Source organism: Lissotriton helveticus, chromosome 1_1 (assembly GCF_964261635.1).
Source record: "Lissotriton helveticus chromosome 1_1, aLisHel1.1, whole genome shotgun sequence".
Lineage (NCBI taxonomy): Eukaryota > Metazoa > Chordata > Amphibia > Caudata > Salamandridae > Lissotriton > Lissotriton helveticus.
The window spans coordinates 697,471,805-697,485,576 of NC_136057.1; positions in this window are offsets into that span (position 1 = coordinate 697,471,805).

Genomic DNA, 13,772 nt, shown 5'->3' on the forward strand with positions numbered 1-13,772 from the left:
ATCGTTTATCACGTGACATGCAAAAAACTCATTCGTAAATATGTGCAGTTTCTACTTTCTTGAGCATGATAATGGTTGCCCCGCGTAGTGAAAATCTTTCATACCGATGTGCTCTGTGCGCCAAGATCATACCTGAAATGTACGTTAGTTACACCTCCTTCGGGTGTGACAAGGGCTTCGAGGGGGCTGGATAGGAGGAATAACTAAGTATTAGCGTGAGGCGGGTCTCTGTATACTTGCGGTTTTGTTGCAGAAGGGTCTCGTGGCAGTACCTAACGCTCCTGTCCTCGCGCTTCGCGTTGCGCTTCTGCTGCCTCTTGCGACCCGGAAGTAACAGGACTGAGCTTCCGGGTCGGTATTTTGAGGTTTCCATTCATGGCAATAGAAAGGGGACTGAACAGTCCTTCGAGTTTACACTATTATGAAGTGGAGAACTCGGGGAATCGTGTTTCTTAAGAGATAATACTGGTGCTTCATTTAGAAGCGCAATCGTTATTCCAAGAATGAGGATAATGTTAAAGAAAAATGATAAGATAAAAATAAAAAATAAAAATAAAAATAAAAATCGGATTAAAATTTAGAATTGTCCAAATTATGGTAATTAGTTGCGAAGTTTTGCAATTTAATTAGTTAATTCGGTGGCAAGCAGTTTATTGACATTAGGCACTTAGTTAATCCCTGGTGTTTCTCACAATGCAACTTGGGGATATCTTTCTTTAGGTCTTTGGGAATTCGCCTCATATGCCTCTGCTGATGTTAGTTATGGAAAACAGTCTCATTTCAACACGCTCAGCCACGGAATATTATCATTCAACCCCCTTATATCTGTCCCCAGACGGTGGACCCAACGTTGCTCTTTTTCAAAGAGGATTCTCTCTGCATTGCTGTCCTTTATGTCCAGAGTTTCAAGGATGACCCAACGAAGGTCATCCACTGTATGGTTTTTCTCCAGAAAATGACTGGCCATCTTGGTTGTCATTTTTTTACATTTGACGTTGCTCCTGTGCTCAACGATCCTTTGTTTGGCTTTACTGCAGGTCATGCCAATGTAATGCAGTTGGCAGGGGCAGGTGATCATGTAAACTACATGGCTCGTGTTACAGTTGGTATGTCTGAGCATTCTCCATTTGAGATTTGGAAGTAGTTGTAACTCTTTAGTTGGTTGAGTCAATTTACAAACTGAGCAAGAGCCACAGGGATAGTGTCCAGTAATGGGGGGATTCCCCCACAGATTGGTTTGTTGTCCTCGTTTAGTTACAGGTGGTCTCGTGTGCACCAGGATGTCTTTTAGGTTCCTACAACGCCTGTTGGCAAATCTCGGTTTGGGCCAGGAAAGTGCGCCAGATGTGAGGATCCTCCAATTCTTATTCACAATTTTTTTGACTTTGTCAGTTACCGGACTGAAGGTGGTGACACAGGTAGTGAGATCTTCAGGTTCTGTTTTTGTGAAGGTCTCCAAAAGGCCTTCTCTGTTTTGGTGTTGTGCTCTTTTTTTACATTTATTTACCACTCGTCTTGGGTAGTCTCGATGTTGGAGTTTGGTGCAAAGGTCTTGTGCTTGTGCCCGGTACTCGGTGTTCTTGCTGCAGTTCCTCCGCAGCCTGAGGAACTGGCTGTAGGGAAGATTTTCCCTCAAAGGGCGGGGATGAAAGCTCTTGAAAGAGAGGAGACTGTTCTTTGCTGTTTCTTTGAAGAAAGTGCGTGTTTGTAGACGCCCGTCTTCTGCATATATTGTAATATCCAGAAAGTCTAAGCTTCTTCTATTTGCACTGTAAGTAAACTTCAGACAGTTGTCTTTTGTGTTCAGCCATGCGTGGAAATCTTTTAAATCCTCCTCGTTGCCCGCCCAGATTAGCAGGATGTCGTCAATATACCGCTTCCAAAGCAGTATATGACGAATATAGGGGTTGGTTTCTGTGTGTATATGAATGCCCTCAAAGGTGCTTACATATAACCCAGCCACACTCGGGGCAAAAGTACTGCCCATCGAGGTCCCATGGCATTGTAAGTATAGTGTCTCTTTGTATAGAAAATGATTCTCTGTCACGTCGAGTCCTACAAGCATCATGGTGTCAGGTGAATATTCAACATCTTTGAGTAAGTTCAGAAGGTGACTCATTGCCTAAAATTCACAAGGCCCGAATACCACCTCCAGGACGACCGATAGTGTCAGGCATCGGGTCGGTCTTAGAGCCTCTCTCTCAGTTTGCTGATCATTACCTCAAACCATTGGTTCAGAGTACACCCACCTACTTAAAAGACACGCGACACCTTCTGAACTTACTCAAAGATGTTGAATATTCACCTGACACCATGATGCTTGTAGGACTCGACGTGGAAAGTCTCTACACGAGCCTACCACAACAAGAGACCCTGGATATGCTTGAGCAAATTCTTTTCGAAAAGGACTGGACATACAAAACCCCTAGACACTTCGTTTTGGAATGTTGCCGCATGGCTTTGACAGAGAATCATTTTCTATACAAAGAGACACTATACTTACAATGCCATGGGACCTCGATGGGCAGTACTTTTGCCCCGAGTGTGGCTGGGTTATATGTAAGCACCTTTGAGGGCATTCATATACACACAGAAACCAACCCCTATATTCGTCATATACTGCTTTGGAAGCGGTATATTGACGACATCCTGCTAATCTGGGCGGGCAACGAGGAGGATTTAAAAGATTTCCACGCATGGCTGAACACAAAAGACAACTGTCTGAAGTTTACTTACAGTGCAAATAGAAGAAGCTTAGACTTTCTGGATATTACAATATATGCAGAAGACGGGCGTCTACAAACACGCACTTTCTTCAAAGAAACAGCAAAGAACAGTCTCCTCTCTTTCAAGAGCTTTCATCCCCGCCCTTTGAGGGAAAATCTTCCCTACAGCCAGTTCCTCAGGCTGCGGAGGAACTGCAGCAAGAACACCGAGTACCGGGCACAAGCACAAGACCTTTGCACCAAACTCCAACATCGAGACTACCCAAGACGAGTGGTAAATAAATGTAAAAAAAGAGCACAACACCAAAACAGAGAAGGCCTTTTGGAGACCTTCACAAAAACAGAACCTGAAGATCTCACTACCTGTGTCACCGCCTTCAGTCCGGTAACTGACAAAGTCAAAAAAATTGTGAATAAGAATTGGAGGATCCTCACATCTGGCGCACTTTCCTGGCCCAAACCGAGATTTGCCAACAGGCGTTGTAGGAACCTAAAAGACATCCTGGTGCACACGAGACCACCTGTAACTAAACGAGGACAACAAACCAATCTGTGGGGGAATCCCCCCATTACTGGACACTATCCCTGTGGCTCTTGCTCAGTTTGTAAATTGACTCAACCAACTAAAGAGTTACAACTACTTCCAAATCTCAAATGGAGAATGCTCAGACATACCAACTGTAACACGAGCCATGTAGTTTACATGATCACCTGCCCCTGCCAACTGCATTACATTGGCATGACCTCCAGAAAAGCCAAACAAAGGATCGTTGAGCACAGGAGCAACGTCAAATGTAAAAAAATGACAACCAAGATGGCCAGTCATTTTCTGGAGAAAAACCATACAGTGGATGACCTTCGTTGGGTCATCCTTGAAACTCTGGACATAAAGGACAGCAATGCAGAGAGAATCCTCTTTGAAAAAGAGCAATGTTGGGTCCACCGTCTGGGGACAGATATAAGGGGGTTGAATGATAATATTCCGTGGCTGAGCGTGTTGAAATGAGACTGTTTTCCATAACTAACATCAGCAGAGGCGTATGAGGCGAATTCCCAAAGACCTAAAGAAAGATATCCCCAAGTTGCATTGTGAGAAACACCAGGGATTAACTAAGTGCCTAATGTCAATAAACTGCTTGCCACCGAATTAACTAATTAAATTGCAAAACTTCGCAACTAATTACCATAATTTGGACAATTCTAAATTTTAATCTGATTTTTATTTTTATTTTTAATTTTTATTTTTATCTTATCATTTTTCTTTAACATTATCCTCATTCTTGGAATAACGATTGCGCTTCTAAATGAAGCACCAGTATTATCTCTTAAGAAACACGATTCCCCGAGTTCTCCACTTCATAATAGTGTAAACTCGAAGGACTGTTCAGTCCCCTTTCTATTGCCATGAATGGAAACCTCAAAATACCGACCCGGACGCTCAGTCCTGTTACTTCCGGGTCGCAAGAGGCAGCAGAAGCGCAACGCGAAGCGCGAGGACAGGAGCGTTAGGTACTGCCACGAGACCCTTCTGCAACAAAACCGCAAGTATACAGAGACCCGCCTCACGCTAATACTTAGTTATTCCTCCTATCCAGCCCCCTCGAAGCCCTTGTCACACCCGAAGGAGGTGTAACTAACGTACATTTCAGGTATGATCTTGGCGCACAGAGCACATCGGTATGAAAGATTTTCACTACGCGGGGCAACCATTATCATGCTCAAGAAAGTAGAAACTGCACATATTTACGAATGAGTTTTTTGCATGTCACGTGATAAACGATGGCCACATATTTGACTCACCACGATAGTCATCTGAGTGGTGGGGTATTATCTGAACCCTACACTTTTGCATATAAGTATTTATATGCCCTTGTCACACCCGAAAGAGGTGTAACTATTGTACATTTCAGGTATGATTTTGGCGCACAGAGCACATCGGTATGAAAGATTTTCACTACGCGGGGCAACCATTATCATGCTCAAGACAGTAGAAACTGCACATATTTATGAATGAGTTTTTTGCATGTCACGTGATAAACGATTGCCACATATTTGACTCACCACGATAGTCATCTGAGTGGTGGGGTATCATCTGAACCCTACACGTTTGCATATAAGTATGATTCATCGTCTATGAACCACTTTTTGCATGAAATAGCCTGTTGGAGAAAGAGAGAGTTGACACTGCCAATTACTGGGGGTTATGAAGAATTGCCATTTTAAGTTGCTATAATCTGCATTGTCTAGTAGTGAATTCACTACATTATGTGTCTCCCTTACCCTTGTTTTCCCTTTGTGTATGTCTTTTATTATTATGTTCGAACTATAGGTACATCGTGACCTCGAGAAAAAGAAACAGGTTGATAATTTCCCTTTTCTACACACCTGCTTGCTATAAATATAGTAATCTAGTATCACTTTCACCTTTCACCACGGGTCCTGAAGAAAGCCCTAAAGTCCGATTCACGGCATAGAGGGCTAAAACATGTTGGCCATTTTAAATCATTTTTTAATGCTAGTGCGTCCTGAGAACTTAATATTTTCAATAGAGCGCACGCCACTAGAGCATTCCCCTAATGGGATCCACCCGAACCCAGACCTAATAAAATTCCGATAACTGGGTCTCCGGGGGATTTTTATTGTCCCACACTCCCTCCACATCACTGGGTCACTACTGTTTTTACCGAGGGTAAGATCCTCCTGGTTGAGGCTGCATACCGAAAACAAACCCGATGATTATGCACACACGTGTCTGAAGAGCGGAGAATCAAGATATACCGCTTACCACGCTACCCTACACGTGCATGAGGGTTTAATTTGGAGACACCGTTGTTCGATCTCCTGCATACCCTGGTTCACGCAGGACAAGTGATCCCTCCCTTTTGATTATTTGTATTGTAATATAGTCAGCGATATAATCCATTCCCAATTTGACGTGACAGACAAACGTTGGAGAGCATTTTGGAACAGCCAACAAATAACAAATAAAATTGTTCTCAACCTTCTGTAAAATATCCACAGGGACGTAGCCCCATACCCCAGCGCCATATAAAGCTACGCTTTGACACTTTGCATTGTATATTTGTATGAGTTCTGTTGGGGGGGCTTCCCTATTTTACGTGCAAAGCCAATAAGGGCCGAAGTAGCTCTCAGAAACAGGAGATGCTTGCTAACAATAGCCGATTTCCAAGTAGAGATGTTATCGAATAGGATACCTAAATATGGATAGGTTTTAGTGCTATCTAGTTTGGCATCATCAATATATATCGATTTTTTCTTTGCTGCCTTTTTACCAAAGTGCATGGCAAAAGTTTTTTTGATGTTTACCATTAAGCCCAATGAGGTCATAAATTTGCAGTAGGAGTTTAGCTGACTTTGGAGTTGCAGTGGGGTGTTTGCCATAATCACCGCGTCGTCCGCGTAAAGTAAGGCGGGGATGGGACGACGGGCGATTGCTGGCAAGTCCTGGCTCCCCTCTAACATGGCCTTCTCAAGTCCGTTGGTATAGAGGTTGAATAAGAAGGGAGCCAGGACACACCCCTGTCTCACCCCCTTAGTAACTGCAAAAGGGGAGGTAAGCTCACCATTTACCCCAAATCTCACCCTGGCCGATGCTTCCGAATACAACTCGCGTAGAAATGATATTATCGGGGGATCTACGCCCAGTTCAGTTAAAATTGACCACAGCCTTGAGTGAGAGACACAATCAAAGGCTGCGGTCAAGTCAACATAAACTAGATGAAGGTTACCTCTCTTGGCCTGGGTGTATTTCCCGATAAGTAGCGAGAGATTCAGCGCCTGCTCCACTGTGCCCAGACCCTCCCGGAACCCGTATTGCAGGTCTGTCATGATGTTCTTATCCTCGGACCAGGCCTGCAGTCTGTATAGAATCAAACGGCCAGCAACTTCTCCGAGAGAGTCCAAGAGTGAAATGGGCCTGTAGCATGCGGGGTTGTTACGATCGCCCTTCTTAAAGATGGGCAACAATATAGAGCTTGACCAGGATTTTATAAGTCCCTCTTTTAGAGCTGATTCAATTACTCGGGTCAGCACTGGGGTCCAGAGTTCCTGAGTATGAGTATATATATCCTGGGGTACGCCGTCCGGCCCGGGGGCTTTACCAGACTTTGAGGATGTCAGGGCATTAGTTACTTGTTCGTGGCTAAAGGATAGATCAATGGGATAGGGTGATGTGTATATAATAGTTTCCTCTCCACTTTCATTTGGATGGACACCTTCTACTGAAAATATTTTTGAAAAGTGAGAGACCCACCCCTCGGCTTTGATTGCTACCTCAATGCTGGGTCCGGTATTCCCCTCATTCAGGAAGGGTGAGTTAACCACTTTCCAAAACATTAAACCATCCTTTCTGTTGCAGCTCTCGTGAAGCTTCTCCCACAAGGCTTTTTTCCTGTCTTTCCTACATTCTTTCTTGGCCAAGTTATAACACTTTCGCAACCTCCTAACTTCAGGTTGGTCCCTCTCAGGTTTGCACAGAGCTTTTTTTAAATTCGAAAGGGCCTTACGGCAGTCCGAATAAAACCACCCCTTAACATGTTGGAATTTCTGCTTTTGTTTTCGTTGCAGCTCTTTGCTAATTATCTTGGTGATATTAATGAAAGTGGTCAAAATCTGTTCTGCCTGGGTATCCGGAATTAGGCAGGTTTCTAACATAGAGGAGGCTCCGGTGATGACGGCATTTGTAATAGCATCCGGATATACTTTGGACCATTTGACTGAGTAGCCATTAATTTTATCTATACCTATGGCCTTTTGGGTTAGTAATCCAGGATTACCTATTATAGTGCATGCAGTTTGCAATGAAATAGTAACACTATTAGGGAAGTGGTCGCTACTAGTGTCATCTCCAGTTAGAAATGACTGCAGCTCATCCTTCATTAAATTGGAGGTCAGTATAAAGTCGATAATAGTATTACAGCCCCTACCATGAAAAGTGGGGGATAAATCAATTGAAGGCTCAACTAGTTCGTTTGCAAACCCCAGTCCTAGTGAAAAAAGCTTTTCGTTTAGGATGTTCCCAGCACTTGAGTGTGCAAAGTGCGTCAGAGGTCTCCCTTCCTCGTCTACAATACCACAGCTTAAATTATTGTACTCTTTACATAGAGTAATATTAAAATCGCCACCCCAAATCAATTTTAAAGATGAAGCGGGACATTTTTTTTATATGCTCATCCAGAGCAAGAGTTAACCTTTTTAAGACTATCCGAAAATCAGGTAATGACAAGTTGTTATAGAAATTTACCAATAGATATGAATGCCCTACGTTCACTGTGAGTTTTAGTATCTGATAATTCTCTTCAGTTGATATTACTACAATTTCCTTAAATGAGAGGATATTAGATACATAAACCGACAGACCTCCCTTGGGTCTACCACTTCAGCTTAAAAAAAACCACCGTACACCACCACGCCCAACAACCACCAAGAAGACAATGGAACCGAGTCACCACCGAACAACTCACCACAGCCCTCTCCCAGAACCCACCCACCAGCACCCGAGACCCCAATGAAGCAGCCACCAACCTCACGAACTGGATCTCAGACTGCGCCAACCTCCTGGCCCCCCTGAAGACCCAGGTATACAAAGACAACCACAAGAAAAACTCCTGGTTTACCCCCCACCCTCAAGGACTCCAAAAAAGAATGTCGCACCCACGAAAAAACATGGCGCCTCAATCAGACCGACGAGAACATGTCTGCTCTCAAGAACGCCACCCGCAAACACCACCAACTCCTCCGCGCAGCAAGAAAATCATCCTTCAAAGACAGGCTCGAAAACAACGCCCACAATAGCAAGGAACTATTCAGCATCGTCAGGGAACTCTCTAACCCCGATGCTGAAAACAACGCCATCCCCCCCTCTCAGGATCTCTGCGACTCCCTCGCGGCTTTCTTTCACCACAAGGTCACCGATATTTACAACAGCCTCTCCACATCCAACACGAACCCACCTCCGGAAACCGACACTGACAACACCACCATCCACACCTGGAACCCAACCACCACCGAGGAAACCACCCGCACCATGAACTCCATCCACTCAGGATCCCCATCTGACCCATGCCCGCACCACATATTCAACAAAGCCAACAACATCATCGCACCCCACCTACGAGACGTCATCAACATAATTAAAGGGAACATCGTCACCCATCCTATGAGAGGATTTGATATCAAATTGAGTGTTGATGCAACGTGTGATTCATCTAATCTAGTCTACTTGCTGAAATGCCCATGCGGCATGATATACATTGGCAAAACGACCAGGAAGATCAAAACCCGGTTGAATGAGCACAAATCAAACATCAGAACTAAAAATGCCAAATCCAATGTTGCTGTTCATTTCACTGAAGCTAACCACAGTGTAGCACAACTCAAATTCCTTGTACTTGAAATTGTACCCAAAGTAGAAGGTAAATACACCAACAAGACACTGTTGCGGAGAGAAACTTTATGGATTTATCGGCTTCAATCGATGAAGCCACACGGCCTCAATGACCGTTTAGAATTAAGTTGCTACTTGTAGTACCCTGCGGGTACATATGATACACATTGTAATCTGTCTGTCATTTATGCTTGAGTACACGACTGTCATCTTCGCACTCTGTCTTTCCCTCACCCTCCACCACCTACCAAGATGGCCGATCCTTTTTCACTCGGTACACACAGTCCTCTTTTCACTTGTATCCTTAATCCTCGATACCCTATCACGTGATCCCAGAACCCGTTTTGAAACTACACCTATCCTCGCGGAGTTCGCGCACTCCGCATGTAAACCTGCATGACCCAGGACCCCTCGATAACCTGCTGCGCATTAATTTTCTAAGTAAGTGTTTACTCTTCTTTTAACCACCTAGAGGACGCTCGCCAGATAGCGTCTCCGTTACTGACACCATTCTCTGGCTTGTTTTTTAACAGGCTTTAAGCAGCGTGGTTAATGTTCCTTCACGTAAGTCTCGTTGAAGACGAGCTGCATGTTTCCATTGTCTTACTTTTTTCACTGCGGATCACCATCCCCTCAGCCTCTTTTGCGTCACACGCTCCTCAGCATCTCAGTAGTTTAAACCCACCCTGACGATCACTTTTACATTTATATTTCCAGCCACAACCGCCCCGCTTGTTGCTCCCTGCACGAGCACTTCACACGTTCAAGGCCCATTAGCATGTTTACACCTTCCTGTTTCATCGTCTAACTCTTTGTCTGAATTACACACTATGTTTTTTTAAGATGCATGATTAGTTACTCTATTTATTTTTTTGACACCAGCATGTGAACGCATGTATTTAAAGTTATTATGATTGTGTTCTATTTACCAAACGACATACATTGATAAGAGCGCCATTCTGTATTTCTCGCAGTGCTCCTTGACAAAGGGCCTCCCTGGCCCGAAATGCATCGGAGCATCCCTTGATTAACTCCTTGTTTGACAACGTAAAAGAATCATTTATGAAAATTTTGAAAATCATGAACTTTGATTTATAAACTGTACAGATTCAAACTGACCAATGGATCTTTGAAATAAAAAAGATACTTTCCATTTGAACCCACCGGAGTCTGTTGTATGTACAACGAACCATTCAAGTGTGCCCAACAGTAGGGATGCGTCTACACCCACAGTAACGCACTCAACCCATCAACAGTTTCACGACGTACCTGGACAGTTACGTCACCTACTGGAGCACCTTTAAACGCTTGAACCTTATACTTTAACCATCTACTAATCTCAATCACAGAACCTTGCAGTGCGCCTACGCCAGCACCTACTGTCAACACTCTGTACGCCGGCATCACTACCAAACTACAGAAGAAACTTCAACGAATCCAGAACGCAGCTGCACGACTCATCCTGAACATCCCCCGCCACCACCACATCTCCGGACACCTGAAGAAACTTCGCTGGCTCCCAGTCAGCAAGAGGATCACCTTCAGGCTCCTCACCCACGCACACAAAGCCCTTCACAACCTCGCACCAAAACTCATCAGCCACCGCCTCTCCTTCTACTGCCCCCCTCGCACCCTACGCTCGACAGGACAAGCCCTAGCAGCCGTGCCTCGCATCCGCAGGGCCACCGCCGGGGGCAGGTCCTTCTCCTACCTGGCAGCAAAGAACTGGAACTCACTTCCCAGCCACCTGCGCGCGATACAGGACCACCTCTCCTTCAGAAGGCAGCTCAAGACCTGGCTTTTTGAGCACTGACCCCCCCCCCCCACCCCCCCCAGCGCCTTGAGACCCCCACGGGTGAGTAGCGCGATTTACAAATGCAAATGATTGATTGATTGAAGGAGAGGGACGTGCATTTGAGTTATAGGATCTGTACCCCTGGAGGTGAATAGCAGTTACCGACCAAGTTTCCTGGCAACATATTATATTATAGTTTCTAATTTTTTCGAGCCAGTTTAGTTGATCAGCTTTAGAGCGCAAGCCTGCTATATTCCAGAATGTAATAGAAAAGGTCTGGAAGCTAAATAAAGAAGCCTTGGGAGAAAGATGCAACTGATTCGAGTGTGTTTGAATTTCCGCAAATTGGTCCTGCGACATCGGTGAGGGGTCTTCTAGATGGTTACAGGCCCCTACAATCAGAATACTATTTTCCTGGGCCTTATTTTGAATGTCACTAGAGGGCGGGTGGTTACCGCAAAGATCCACCAATGATGGTACATTTTTATCTACAATCAAGTTTCCTGATGGGTGCAAATTACGGTTATCCAAAGAAGTTGGGATAACTCTCAGTCATTCTATATCGTCCATTCCAGACAGAATGTTAAAACGATTCTGGGTGGAAATCAGGAATGGGTTAATAGACGGTTGGTAATTAGAATTGAGTGTCTGCCTTGGAAAATTATTCCATAATGGGAAATAGTGGTTACCTGGAGGCTTAAAGTAATCAATTTTTAAGTGAAATGGTGGTCTATAGTAATTGTTCTGGTGCAAGGGTAAGAATCTGGGGCCGACATCCTGATATCGAAATAAAGGGCTAAAGTGATCCTCTCGATAATTAAAATGGGGCCTAAAGCAATCCGCCACATGCCGGATTACAGGTCTAGTATGTTCATCATGATGGTAAGTTGGCGGCCTAGAATTATGAGAAGGGGTTAACAGATTTCTAGGGTAAAAGTAAGTCAGATCTCGGGCTGTGATTGCGTTACTGTCCTCATGGGGATACCAGTCCAGAATGTATCTGACTGCCCTGGCATCTCTAAAGTTTATTATGATGATATCCCCTATCATGTTCTTTTTACTAGGACCTAGCCAGGAGATACATCTGGCATTGAGGATTTCACCATTCACGTTTGGAGGAATTGGGCGATTCTTCCTAAGCCAAAATATGACTTTGTTTTTTAATTGTGTTTGGTTCTCATTTTTGCCTTCTTCCAAAACCGGGACTCCAGTGAGGACCACCACAAGAGGGGCTGCTTCCGGAGGTAGATCTACGATAAACCTCTTCGAATAGGATGGCCTTACAGAGTCTTCCCGGTCGTTAGTTTTATGGGAATTTCCTGGGGGATTAGGTTTAGATTTTTCTTGGGGATTAGGTATTTCTCCCGCCTGTACTACTTTGTCGGTATTTAAAGCCTTTTGCCGAGATGTTTTTGTGGGTGTTGGTTTTAAAGATTTCGAGTTAATTAAATTTGTAGTTTTAGTTTTGGTTTTGGCCACCAGTTGATCAATTACATTTGGAAGTGGGACAGTGCTAATGGACACTGGTGAGGGGGCTGGGGTTATCTTAATTCCTTCTTTGATTACATCAATTGCCTGTTCAAGGTTCTCCAGCTGTTGGGCTATTTTTTGTAACCTTGCTACTAGGGGCAATATGAAAGATCTAATTAGTTTCCCATAATGTCATTACTAGAAGGATCTTTCAGAAGGAGAGGTAAATCAATTGCTGGTTCAGATGGTATAGAAGCATTTGTGGTTGGGTTCTTGGGTTTGGGAGAGACTATGGTACTGATCTTATTTGGCTGTGGTCTACTACCCCCCTTTCTCCTTCTTTTTGGCGGGGGGCCTTGTGATCGTAAGTTTGTAGAGGGTTTGTTATGTTTTTTGACAGGCTCTGGTAGTGGAGTCGATATATCTACCAAAGTATCTGCTTCCCGCGTCATATTACCTGAGGAGACAGAAAAATGTATAAGCAGATCGTTATTTGGATCCGGAGCAGTGTAATATCTTGAAGAAGTAAAGGAATACTTTCTCCAAACGATGTGTACAGGCCCTCACTTTCACCCTGCACACTGGGGAGCGGAGACATGGCTAGCTGCAGCGAGCCCAGGGATGAGCGTTTGTTTTTGATTAGCTCAATGGAGCGACGTCTATTTGCCCGTCGTTCCGCAAGTGCAATGTCTCTGTCGGTTGCTGCAGCAGGCCGGATGAGAAAGTTGTCTAATGTACCTTGTTTTTCTCCTCCGCCTACTAGGGGTGTTACTGTGGGAGCAGATGTAGTCATTATGCCACTTTAATGCTTTGATTAAGTCCCCAAAACGCACTTAGTCTTTATATAAGCACAGGCCTGTGATTGAGCGTCCAATGCACATTGGTCAACAAAGCAAAATATATTGTTAATGGAAAAGAGGAAACAGAAGTTACTGAAACCAAATACGTGTAATGAAAACAGTCAGCCTGACCTTGCCATTGGTAGCACAACAGTAAAAAGGGGGGGCCCAGCCCGGCCTCCTCTGGCCTGTGAGGGCCTAAGAGGGCCCGCCCTTCACCCGGGCTTCACCCGGCGTCCCGCGAAGCGGGGGGGTTAGCAGCCTTTGTAGCGCCTCCTGGCACTGTGATGACGGTACCAGCCTGCGCCCTGCTGCAGGGGTTGATGGAAATCTGAGTCCTCCGCTCAGAGGCCGTGATGATGGCAAAAGGCGGCGGCGGGAGGACTCGTTCAGCAGTGGCAGGGTAGAAAGATGCCCAGAGTTAGTATCAGCAAGCAATGGCCCTGCGGTTTGTCACAAGTCTCGCACGCTCCGCTGGGGGTTAGCAGCCTTTGTAGCACCTCCTGGCGCTGTGATGACGGTACCAGCCTGCGCCC